This window comes from Mus caroli, unplaced genomic scaffold, assembly GCF_978045245.1.
Source record: "Mus caroli unplaced genomic scaffold, Mus_caroli_1 scaffold_4, whole genome shotgun sequence".
Classification (NCBI taxonomy): domain Eukaryota; kingdom Metazoa; phylum Chordata; class Mammalia; order Rodentia; family Muridae; genus Mus; species Mus caroli.
The window spans coordinates 38,000,516-38,009,869 of record NW_028227259.1 but is presented as its reverse complement, the minus strand read 5'-3'; positions in this window follow the sequence as shown (position 1 = coordinate 38,009,869).

The window sequence follows — 9,354 nt, the reverse complement described above, 5'->3', positions numbered from 1 at the left end:
ATCAGGGAGCAGTAGCTTTTCTTCCTTCCTGGAGCAAGACAGATGCTCTTCAGCTAGAGCTCCTGAGATACCATCAGACCTTGCACTTCTCATCCACCATCTTTTCTACGAAGCCAACCTGCAGAAAGCTGGCTTCTGGGCCTCCCCACAGGCAGAGTGTGAAGATGCCATTCTGCTTTCTGAGAACTTTTTTTTTATTGGATATTTTCTTTATTTTCACTTCAAATGTTTCCCCTTTCCAGGTCTCCACTTCAGAAACCCCCTATCCCATCCCTTCTCCCCCTGCCTCGATGAGGGTGTGCCCCCACCCACTCCCATCCTCCTACCCTGGCAGTCCCCTACACTGGGGCATCAAACACCCTCAGGCCCAAGAGCCTCTCCTCCCACTGATGTCCAACAAGGCCATCCTCTGCCACATATGGGTCCCTCCATGTGTATTATTTGATTGGTGGTCCATTCCCCTGGAGCTCCGGTGTGTGTGTGTGTGGGGGGGGTGGTCTGGCCTGTTGACACTGTTGACAGCTCCATGGGGCTGCAAACTCAGTTCTTTCAGTCCCTTCTCCAACTCCTCCATCGGGGGGCCCCCGCCCCCGCCCCCCCCCTCAGTCCAATGGTTGGCTGTGAGCATCTGCCTCTGTATTTGTCAGGCTCTGGCAGAGCCTCTCAGGAGACAGCCACATCAGGCTTCCATTTCTGGGAACTTTTAAAGACATTCATCTCATTAAGGACAGTCACTAAAGACCAGGAGGTGACAGCTCCTGCATGCAGATGAAGGAGATGGGTAGTGGCTGTTAAATGATTCACCTCACAGAGGTAGGGATGGGGTGGATAAGTTGCAAGGTCTGGGTAACGTTGGCTCGGCAGAGCCTCCACCACATTCTTCTATACCTTAACCTTGCGATACTCGGAAATGGAACTTTTGGGGGTGATTAGGTTCAGATGAGGTCATGGGGGCCCTCATGAGGAGGTTAGGGTTTCCGAAAAAGATACACTTGAGGGCCTTCTTTCTCTTTCTGTCCCCATCACTGGAGGATGAAGATCATGAATGGAGTCAGGTGGGGAACAGAACCTGTCAGCTGTGTGGCTTTGTGTAGCCGGCCACACTATGAGGGACAGGTGTCCTTTGAGGTGCCATCTGTGGCACTTGGTGACTGAAGCCCTAGGGGACTGTGTTCCACTGACTGAGCTTATCTAATGCTAGACTTCCATGGAGTTATGGGAAGGTCAGGCTGGGACATCAACAGTAGATAGGCAGGCACATCAGAGGAGTTAGAGTGGTTACAAGGCAAGTTCTAGAACCTATGGCTGCCTCGATACCAGCTCTGTAGAAGGGGCCTCTGTCTAACACCCTGTCCTGACAGTTTTCCCAGTCTCAGCTCTGTGGCCCCCAGAGACTGTGATTAGCTGGCAGGAGTGTGCAGGTCCTACTTCCTCTGTTCTGCTTTAGACAGTGTCCTGCCTGCGCAGACCTGGACTATAGCCTTCGGCATCTGTGCAGAGACTCTAGGCGTCAGGACCACAGCCACCCCGAGAAAGAGAAGCCTCTTTGGAATTCTGTGACGCTGTAGCTTCAGTTTCGAGCTGTACATTTGGAAGGTGCTGTGAGGTCCAACAAAGGCTCCCCATCTTGCTATCCCTCTGTTTCCAGCCCTAGGCAGGCCGCTGCTCTCTGCTTTCCACTCCTATGGGTGGGCATCTCACATGTTTCCTTCTTTGTCCTCCTGGGCTGTAGCTGAGGAGAAACCCTGAGACAGGGAATGGACACAGGATGCTTTCTTCTGCTTGGGGCAGGCCTTCTACGGGAACAGTGGGCTTCTGTCAGCCACTTTACTCCTGTGGGAGAGGCGAGGGTCAGAGGACCCCGTACTGGGACATGGGCAGAGCTCCTAAGAGGCTCCCCTGAAGACCACCCTGCCCATGGACCTTGATGGAGTGGGATCTGTCCTCAGAAAAATGGACTGAAACTCCAGCCCCAGGACTCACAAATGTGACCCACAGAGGGGAGCAGGGATCTCCTGTGTTGGGCCCTTATGGGGCCCCTCCCCCTTCCCTCCTCTTCCCTCCCCTCCCCCTCCTCTTCCTCCCCCTCCTCTTCCCCCCTCCTCCTACCCTCCCCTCCCCCTCCTCTTCTTCCTCCTCCTCTTCCTCTTCTTCCTCCTCTTCTTCCTTCTCCTCCTCCTCCTTCTCTTTCTCCCCCTTCTTCTCCTTTCTTTTGGAATGGGAGGCTGAGACAGGGTTTTTCTGTGTAGCCCTGGCTGTCCTGGAACTCACTCTAGAGGCTGGCCTCAAACTCACAGAGATCCACTTGCCTCTGCCTCCCAAGTTTTGGGATTAAATGTGTGCACCACCAAGCCCAGCCAACTTCTTTTTAATGGCAGCAACTTCTGTTTTCCAGGACTCATTTGTCACCACAAAAATTACCCTCTGCATGTAACATTCACCAGGTGACAGAGGTGTAGCTAAAAGCTACATATTCACAGGTGGGGATGGCTGTCCTGTGCTGTCCTTGCGGTCAAAACTAAGAAGGGGGGTTTTTTGTTTGCTTGCTTGTTTTTTGATCTTCTGATGTTGTTTGGTGACCAATGTGTCCTCCTCGTGACCCTGCTTCTTCATGGGATAGCAGGGAAGCCCACTGCTCAAGACTGTAGCCCATCTTCCTCATTCCAAGGACGGCATCACCAGGTTCCTGATGGTAAATGCTCAGGGAGACCTAAGATGACGCCACCTCTGCAGGAGAGGGTCTCAGCAGCCTGGCTGTGGCCTGTGCTGCCCGCCTGCCTGCTAGGACCACTGTTGTGAACCCCCACAAAGCTGTTCCCGAGGGGCCAGCCGCCTCTCAGCAGCAGCCCATCTCCACAGTTAAGTCAATTTGTCTCCACTGAGTAGAGAGAATCGCAAAGCAAACAGATTACGCTCACACCATTGAGCCGCTGGCACTTGGCCTCTGAGGCTGGAGGGACTCTGCCCTCCAACCTACTGAGCAGACAGCTTGCACAGATCAGACTGGGGGTGGGGATGCTCCCTGGGTGTGAAGGCTCCTAAACCCATTCTCCTTTCTTGTACACTACAGAGTGAGCCCTTTGCCCCTCAGGTGCCCCCTGGGAAGCAGTACTTAGGTGAGGTTACTTGAGGGCCTGGCATACCTTAGGTGCCTCAAATCTGATAAGTGCTGTGTTGGCTTCTAGTTTATGAGACCCCAGAAGCATCCTTGGCTATGCCAGATGGATTCTGATGTCACCCACTGGCAGAAAGGGGCATCCAGGGGCCAAAGTGGGACAACTTCACCACCTCGTTTCTTGTTTCTTTATCACTTACCCCAGGTTTATCTTCAAAGGGGCCTAGGAACTCATTAGCTTTTAGGGGTGTCTGAGCCTGCATTTCCAGTGGCTTGAGCCAGCTCACAGGGACAACACGGCAAAGCCAGATAGAATGAATAGTTATCTGAATAGAAAAACAAGATAAAAGTCAGGATCAGGAAAACACGCAAGCACACCAATCAGAGCCCCACATAGGCTTGAGAGAGGACTGGGCCTCACACAGAGGGGTGGTGATGTAGCCCAGTTGCTGCATGCAGGAAGTGGGCCTTCATCACCAAGAGGAAGATGATGCCCCAATCTTGGGCAGGGAAGAGGTGGAGGGGGCTAGTAGTGCCTCACCACTGTTTTTGGCAAATATTTAGTGTGTGTCTTCTATTTGCCCTGTATTTGCCTCAGAATGTGTGCCGGGACCTGGGTGGTGGCTGAGGACGGGCTGGGAATGTGGTCCTAGGCTATGGATAGGAGATGTGGCTCATGGATAGGTGGGTGTAGCTGGCGACAGAGCTTTGTGTCCACGTGTTGCTCATTCTCATGTTCTATCCTAAGCCTGACACCGCTCTTTCCAGCTGGGGCTCCCTAGGCTTGCCTACGGAGGAGAAGTACGAGTGTATTGCACTTGCTGATCCAAGGAGATAGTGTGGACAGAGAAAAGGGAGTTCTGAGCCCGAAGCCCAGCCTCTGTGCATACAAAGCCTGCGGTTATAGATGCCCCAACCAGGCCAGGGTCTCAGGGTCAAGCCCATGCTGCAGAATTAATGTGCAAGATAAACAGAGCCCGGAGGGCTGCGTCCCAGTCTCTGGCAGGTCAGAGGTCTGCTCTTGAGGTGTGAGAAAAGGTTCAGAGGGATAAGGTCTGCAGCCCAGACTGGCCCACAGAGGGCTGGCTGAGCCTCTTCCAGCAGGTCCCTGGCTGTGTGGGGGCAGGGAACAGGGGGCAGGGAATCAACTAGACTGATTACTCAGGAAAGGCCACGAAAGCAGCTGCCACTCTCGGCTGCCTGAATCCATCAACATCAGCAAACCCCTCCCCCTGGCCCGAGCTACCCTGGCCCAGCATCTCCAGCCTCCAACCTGCTGTGGCCTCAGGGAGGGGATGGGGTGAGTGTAAGGGATTGAGTAGCAGGCCAGGAGGACTAGGATCCCCAGGGCTACACTCCTGAACAGGTGCCCTCCCCAGGGTGTTTTGGGGATCCCCAGCTGTGCATGAGCTGTTAGGATTTGATGGGCTTCAGTTCTTACTACAGTGTAGTCACACATCAGGACAGGTGCTGGCCCCAGGTTGGGTCTCTGTTCTCATTCTATGTCCAAGGACATGGCCAAGCCTTGGGGTTCTGTTTCTCATCCAGGAAGCCAGTGGAGAAGGGCAGCAGAGTAGTTGTGCTAAAGCCATGGGAAGGTCTGACTTTGCTACATGGCCTGGGCTACAGCTGGAGCCTCAGTCGTAGAAGCATGGGGCACTGGTGCCATCTTCCTGGACCAGCTTTGTTCTGTGTCTGCTGCTTTGCTCAAGCTACTCCTAGGAAACAGTGGGAAAGAGGCAGGGGCACGCCGATGCGGATGGCATAGGGTGTGCAATGCCAGCCTTCCCTGGTCTGCAAGGAGTCTAGGGCAGGAGGTGAGGAAGGAGGACAGGGAAATGTGTTCCTGTGACACATGGCTCCTTGCCCATCTTGTCAATGTCTGGTGTACATTGTCACTTGAGAGGTACTGAGAAGGAAGAAAGCATCTCCTGGCCCAGGAAACCCACGAAACTGCACCTCTTGTATCTTCCCAGGCTGCTCACCAGCCTCACAGATGCAGGAGGCACAGGGAATCACATTCTGTATTCCTCACTGCCCAGCCCCTTCTGCTCCTCCACATAGCAGAGGCTGAAGCAGAGGCAGAGATGAGTCTATCCATATTAGCTTACCCTGGCCAGGGGCTGGACTCTGTCCTGCAGGGCCCCTGCACTGGTCTCTTCCAGCTTCTCCAGCGGACTCCTCAGAAAAGGAGGGGTATGAGGATCCAGGGGCAGAGCCAGGGTGAAATTGTGGGGCCCAGGAGATGGGCCAGGCTCTGCCTGTATATGGTAGTCATGGAGTCTGGCCTGGCGAGGCTGGTGAGGGCAAGAGGCATGCTTCACAGCTGGATATCCACTCTAAGGGCCATGCTCAGAATCCTGGCCTGGGGTCTCTGCCCTGCTGGAGCCTGCCCTCATGCCTACCCGGAAACATCAAAGCATCTGCCTGTGGGGCTGAGCAAATACCTCCTGCCCACTGACCAGAATGGCCCTCTGCTTCTGACCCCTCTCACAGAGACCAAATGCAAAGCAGATTCTGCTCTCGCAGATCAGGGACTCCAAGCTAAGAAGCTGGGGGAAAGAGGCTGCTCCCAGGAGACAGGGCCAGAGAAGTACCTGGTTCCTTTCCTGCAAGGGCATCTGGGGGTGGGGGTGGGGGTGGGGGTGGGGGTGGGGCTGTCCAGACAGAGCCTGGGGGTGAGGAGGAGCAGGGCTCTCCCACTTCTGCAGTCAGCCTCCTTCTGTCTCCCTCTTGGACAGCATAGTGAGGTGTGAGCCCCTGTAAAGCATGGGACATAGCTGGCAATGATAGTTGCGCCTTCTCCCTTCTTCATACATGGCCTCTGGGGCACTCAGGAGAGGGAGGGTGCTGAGTAATACAGTCACAAGCCATCAGAAATCAGCAGCCTTGGGAGAGAAGAAGGCCAGAGTAGATGCCTCCAGAGTCTACATCAGGAGCTAGCTCCTCGTTATCAGCTCTGTGACAGTCATTTCAGATCTCTGGTCAGAACTACAGAAACTGCATCTGTGTCGTTTGAGCCTAGGTGTGGCAGCAGCCATGGGAACTTGTCGGAGAAGTCATGTCATCTCCTGTCTTTGCTCATTTGTCTCCTTCCTAAATCAGTAATTTAACAAACTTCTATCCATTCTTCACAGCCCAGTGGGCCAACACTTCTAGCCAGATTCCACAAGCTTTCTATGCAGACTGATTGATGTTCACGCCTCCAGTGTAGACATAGCGTTTGGAAGCAGCAGCTTATCTTACACTTGCACACAGGCCCTCTTTTACGCTTGCACACAGGCCCTCTTTAACCTAGTGCGGATCCTCACCTCTCACTCCCGTCAGGCCTTCTGCTGAGTAAGTATGCAACCAACTCTAGCCAAAGTGATCGATGGACTGAAGACATGAGGTCCACCCAGGAGTCTCCCTGCTCTCTCATAATAAGCATTTACGAGGAGAGATTTATGGGCGTGGGAAAGATTTATTGGAAGGTGGTATCAGCAGGACCCAAGTCTGCTGGGTAGACTATGTCTTGGGAAAGCAGCCTGAGCCCCTCGGGGAGGGTTGAGGGGGGACAAGCTGGAGCCTGCAGGTCAGGCGGAGGTGTCCCCAGCTGCCTAAGGACCAGGTGTTCCAGCAGGTGTGATGGTGTCTTGCATCTCCTTCCTTGTGAGGTTGGGTTTGAGGTCCTTGGGGTCTCGGAGGCAGATCTTTGTATGACAGACAGCACTCTGTAGCATGTGGTGAATCAACTCGCAAGCTCCATGTACTAGCAGACTGTGCCGGCTTCTTCCTGGCATCAGTGAGAACCAGTCCAGGGTCAATTTCACCCACAGGGTCAACCCTCTACCATTCCCACCCCAGGAGGATCACAGCAGGGACTCAGGATCCTGGCAGCCAGGGAAGAGCTGGGTGTGCTCGCTAGATGAAGTCCTTGACAGCAGGGCCACACTAGGATGCCCGAGGCAGCAGCAAGGGGCTGGGTAAGGATGAAGAAACTAAGGCACAGGATGTCAAAAGGCTGCTACTTGGAGAGGCACCCCGCCCTAGGGCCTTGATACCCTGTGCACTGCAAGGGCAGCCTGGAGCCACTCCTGCTCTCTTGCAGCTTCTCACAGATGCTTATGTTCATTGGCTTGTGACCGCATCACTCAGCCTCTGCCCTCTCCTGAGTGTCCCAGAGGCCACGCACAGCGGGGAGGTCCACTTGTCATTGCCAGCCATCCCATTGTGCCTTCAAGGGTGTCGAGGCTACTCAGGGGTCTGTTCCTCTCTGACATGTTGCAATCACTGTTAAACTTTACCTGGTCGTGGTGCTGAGCTGAGGTTTTGGTGGGCTGGGCAGGCGCTCCATCCCTGAGCCACATCCCAGCTTAGGACTCATCTTATTAACTGTCAAGCTGCAGGGATGTGCTGTGTAGTGAATGTGGAGGGAGCCATCCATCAATCTGAAGAGGACAGGCATCTTAGCTCTCAGGAGCCTTGCTTCCCGGGTTTATTGGGGTCTCCTGCCATGTTCCCCAGGCCCTTCCCACGGGGACTGTCTTGAGATTTATCTCTGGCTGTTTTGACTTTGCTGTTGCTATTGTGCTGATTAGATTTTCAGTCTGTGAAGTTTAATCTGCTTTTATTTCTTTTAAAATTACATTTATTTATTTACTCACTGTGTATGTTGGGAAGGGAGAATGCATGAATAACAGCATTGTGTGTGGAGGTAGGATGACAACTCGTGGGAATTGAGTCTTCAATCATGTGGGTTCTGGGGATTGAACTCAGGCCCTTATGCTTGGCAGCAAGCCCCTTTACCTGCTGAGCCATCTTGCCTGCTCTGGTCTGCTTTTGAGATCCTGCTGATAGAGTGTTGTAATTTTCTCACCCCCATTTGTCTCAACAAGGCTCTTCAGCTTGATATTAAGGGCAATTTGGAGTCTCACTCTGGGGCCTTCAGACTCTCTCTCTCTCTCTCTCTCTCTCTCTCATGCTGAGCAACTGGTCCTGTCAAGCTCACCTGGGAAGATGGGAGACATTCTGACCTGTGCCTGGAGACAAAGAACAAACTCTGTTAGGTAGGTCAGCTTCTAGCCTGCTACTTGCCCAGAGTTGGGGCGGGGGGTGCTTGCTATTAGATAAAAAAATTCTCTCTGAAGCTCATTTGCTTTTTGCTCATTGGTGTAAATGCTTGGAGTTGGGGCAACTCTACCTACATTGATGTTTCTCTTCATGTGATTGGTGAAATGGGAATGCTCTCACTAGCACAGAGAGGTCAAGTTGTCTGCCAAAGGTTGCTCAGCTAGAGCAGTTTTTAACCCATAGATTGCCTCCTGATAAACCTGTTACAAGTTACAGGTGCCTCAGAAGGTGACCAGCTGGTTGTAGGGAGTCACAGTCCAGTTCCCTCATCTTGATGCTTAGCAGCAAAAGATAAGATTGCACCAGACTAGAGAGATGGCTCGGCAGTTAAGAGCACCAGCTGCTCTTGCAGAGGACCCAGGTTCAGTTCCCAGTATACACATGACAGCACACAACTGTCTGTAACTCTAGTGCCAAGGGACCTGATGTCCTCTTCTGGTCCCCACAGGCACACACATGAACATGACTGTCGGCAAAACCCTCACATGCATAAATCAAATGTAAATACATCCTCTTTGGTTTTTTTCGCTGTTTTTTTTTTTTTTTTGGTTTTTGGTTTGGGGTTTTTTTTGAGACAGGGTTTCTCTGTGTGGCCCTGGCTGTCCTGGAACTCACTCTGTAGACCAGACTGGCCTCGAACTCAGAAATCCACCTGCCTCTGCCTCCCCAGTGCTGGGATTAAAGGCATGCACCACCACTGCCTGGCTTAAATACATCTTAAAAAAGAAAGAAAAGGTCTTACCTTGTGTGCCTGCTGGGATGATTATCTGGACTCCAAACTCAAAGTGCAGTTTCTACTGAATGCCCTGTCACTTTTGTGTTTTGTAAAACCAAAACCTTCTAAGCCATACCATTATAATCTGGGAGCTGCCATTACTGTCTGACCCTGTCTGACCACAGTGAGCAATAAAACAAAATAAAGCAATAAAACAAAAAAAAAATATCGGCCAAGTCGAAATCAGTTCTGGTTCTTTGAAAATAGTCAAACTCCATCCAGAATTCTTGAGAAGAGAGAGAAGGTGGAAAATGAATAATACCAGAAAAGAGAGCGGCCGCTGGATGCCACAGTCACCAGAGCAAAGGAGGGGAGGGGCCGCTGGGTGCCTTGGTGATTGAGAGAATGGAAG